Here is a 3,276-nt window from a genome sequence, read left to right as displayed (position 1 = left end):
GGCAGCAGCTGATTTCCCCAGCAGTAGAAACTGTTGTTGTGGGATCTTTTTACCGAGGCTCCCTCCTCTCCTCCATCCCCACTCTGCCCTGATACAGCCAAGTAAAGCAGGCGCTCCACTGCCTGCACACCCAGCCAAAAGGAATCTTACATACCTCTCTGCCGAGTGTGAAATCCTAACCTATAAATACCTAAACGAACGGATGCTTAAAACATTTTTAAACCAAGATGTGTGATGCAAAGTGGAGTTATTAATATCGAGAGAAAAGAACACACTTAGAGACCTGGGAATCAAAAGTTTCAGTTTGCCTCTGCTGTGAGGAGGAATCGTTTTGAGAGGGAATCTAGAGGTGCAGCACTATGTTTCCTTTGCTCCTACTTTTTCACTACTGTCACGCAGCCGGTCATTTGGGTAACCAACCATGTCATATTCTACATCTTTGTATCTGTTAAAAAAGGCATTTTCTTGGGGCTGGAGAGATGGCACAGTGGTTAAGAGCACCACCTGCTCTTCCAAAGGTCCTGAGTTCAATTCCCAGAAACCACATGGTGGCTCATAACCATCTGTAATGTGATAGGGCACCCTCTTCTGGCTTGCAGGAGTACATGCAAGCAGAGCACTGTATGCATAATAATAAATAAATAAATTTTTTTTTTAAAGTGTTTTCTTGCCGGGTATGGTGGCAATTGCTGGTAATCCCAGCACTCGGGGAGGCAGAGGCAGGCAGATCTCTGTGAGTTCCAGGCCAGTCTGGTTCACAAAGCGAGTCCAGGGCAGCCAAAGTGACACAGAAAAACCTTGTCTTGAAAAATAAAAAACAAAAAACAACCCCCCCCCAAAAAAAAACCCCAAAAAACAAAAAAACTTTTCCCAGTTGAATTCTCTTTGGTCCTGCCCTGTTTCCTATATTTTCATCTAAGATAAGTGCAGATTCCATCGTAAGAGGGAAAATAAAAATGCAGAGCATCCATCTTCACAAAACAAGCAAACAAAACCAGGTAAGTATCTTCCTCCATACCCACCACTGAAAACAAATAGGAGATATTTGGGGGCATTGTGATGTCTTATTATCCAAGACAGGTTATTATTATTTTTTTTTTTAGTCATTTCTAGTTATGAAAGAAAGCCTGCTTTCAGATGAACTAGTAAATGTTTCATTTAAATAGTTTTGAATTTTTTAAATTTAAAGTGATTTTTTAAAATTTAAAGTTATTACTGTGTACATAAGAGAATTTATGGCCACTAGAGCAGAGGCTGTGGACGACTCATATTTCCAGTTTGGTGGAAGGACACACTTAGTTTTATAGTACTGAGCCAACCAGTGAATTCTGGTCTCCATAGAATTGGGTGGAATTTAGGATCCTTCTCCTTTATGTTCCTCTCAAGCTCTCACAGATAGTAACTGCTTTCTCAATCAGATGGTAGAGATCCTCAGAGAGGTCAGGGGCAAGGCCGTTGAACTTACGAATTCTCAAGGGTTTATTACCGCTCACAAAACAGACCTGGGCCACACCATGTGTGCCTTCAGAATCACACCTATCTCGGAAGGAGGCAGGCCTTTCTTGGCCTGTTTATAAATCTGTTCCTTTACATCATGAGACATCAACTCCAGCCATGTGGGGATGCTACAGTAGTAGGGGAGCCCCAATTAGGACAGGCCCATCCTGGGGATGTGCATACAGCCCATGATGGATGGATGGATGGATGGTGGCAGCAAAGAGGGCTAGCTTTGAAAATTAAAACAAAAAGCTTCATTAATCCATAATAGTCATCCAAATCTGGGGATATTATATGATATCAAAATATATCTCTATAATGTGCAAAGGCCAGAGAAACTGGCACACACATCAGCCTACACATTTATCCTTTTTTGTGTATTGAGAACGTTTAAAATCCTCTCAACAATCGTTTTGAAACAAATAACATTTTTTAACCACTGCTGCCCTGCCAAGACAGAGTATGACAAACAGACCAGGTTTCGTTTTCTCAATGGCTTCAGGACAACCAGAACGGAATGTTCTGGGGCCTAATAGGTCTGTAGGCCAAACATCCGTGTTCAACAGATGTTGGCGAAGACCTGGTGCCCAAGACTCCTCCTATATCAAATGTGGGCAGTGTCACCTGGAAGCAGGTGACTTTAGAGTCAAGTATCAACTTTTGCTAGTGGGGAGGAAGGGGAGACTAGTGCCTGCCTCCAAACTGGGTAGTGAGATGCTAACAAAGGTCTATTTACCTCAGATAGGGAGCCAGTGACAAACCAAAAAAAAAAAACAATGGCACCAAGTTGGTGAACCATGTTACTTACAGTAACATGGGTAACTTAAAGGCAGAGGGACAAGTCAACAAAGCTGCAATGTCTACTTAAAAGTGGTTTTCCAGATCAGAGAGTCCCCTCTCTCTAGCAATTCCTTTTTTGTTCTTATAAAGTTGAGGAGAGGCCTTGGGAATCTTGTCAGTTTCAGCTTTCTTGGACTTGGGTCATTTACTTCCTGAGGCTCATGAGCTTCCCTCCTCCCTGTAGGAGGAAATGTCTCAATCTGAAGGGACTTGTTAAGTAACACTCCCTTGGAGTGACTTCATCAATGGCCAGGTGCAGTTTAGACAAGGTCCCGATGGTGAAGCTACATGTCATTGTGAATTCCCTGGCTATGAAATAAGCCCACGAGAGCAGCCAGTGTTCTGAGCACTGGGCAGGGCTGAGAGATGTTAGTTACCTACTCCTCCCGCAAGGAACTCACCACGGAGGAGAGCAAACACTTCCAGGTGGCAGAAGCGCTCTATGAGCTAGAGCTTCAGAGTGGACAGAGAAGAAGAGGAACACCTGCTGCTCCAGCACAGGCCACCCAAGCAGCACCTCTCACTCATCCTCAAAGTAGAAGCCAGAGGTGATTCAGTTCTCGCTTGTCCAAAGCCTGACCTGGCCCAAATCCTGGTACCTAGGGTCCTGAAGGTGGGAAAAAGAACTCATAAGATACATGGGTTCTCTTTGGACCCAGACACCTCCCAGAAGTCTCATTTTGAAAGTTATAGTATCAAGACCTGTAAGAAAGCCCAGAAACCCTCTTCCCCAGGGTTTCTGTGTGCAGTAACCACAGAAATGACTGAAGATGCTGTGACCTCCAAGACCCACAAGATGGACATTCCAGTGGTAGAGGAGAGAAACAACTGCCTTTATAGCATGGTCTATAGCATGGCAAAGTGTGTTCGCTCCACTGCCCTCTAGAGTGATTTTCATCTCAGGGACTCACCTTAAAAACCAACCAAACAAACAAGAAA

The 3,276-nt window shown here is 43.9% G+C and overlaps 1 pseudogene; it reads right to left on the bottom strand.

Annotated features, from left to right (window-relative positions):
* Nucleotides 1-357: 357 nt before the first annotated feature.
* LOC127186972 (40S ribosomal protein S13-like) lies at nt 358-1,687 on the bottom strand (annotated as a pseudogene).
* Between the last annotated feature and the right edge of the window lie 1,589 nt (nt 1,688-3,276).

Source organism: Acomys russatus, chromosome 3, assembly GCF_903995435.1.
Source record: "Acomys russatus chromosome 3, mAcoRus1.1, whole genome shotgun sequence".
In the NCBI taxonomy this organism is placed as follows: domain Eukaryota; kingdom Metazoa; phylum Chordata; class Mammalia; order Rodentia; family Muridae; genus Acomys; species Acomys russatus.
This window is presented reverse-complemented; position numbering and strand designations above follow the sequence as displayed.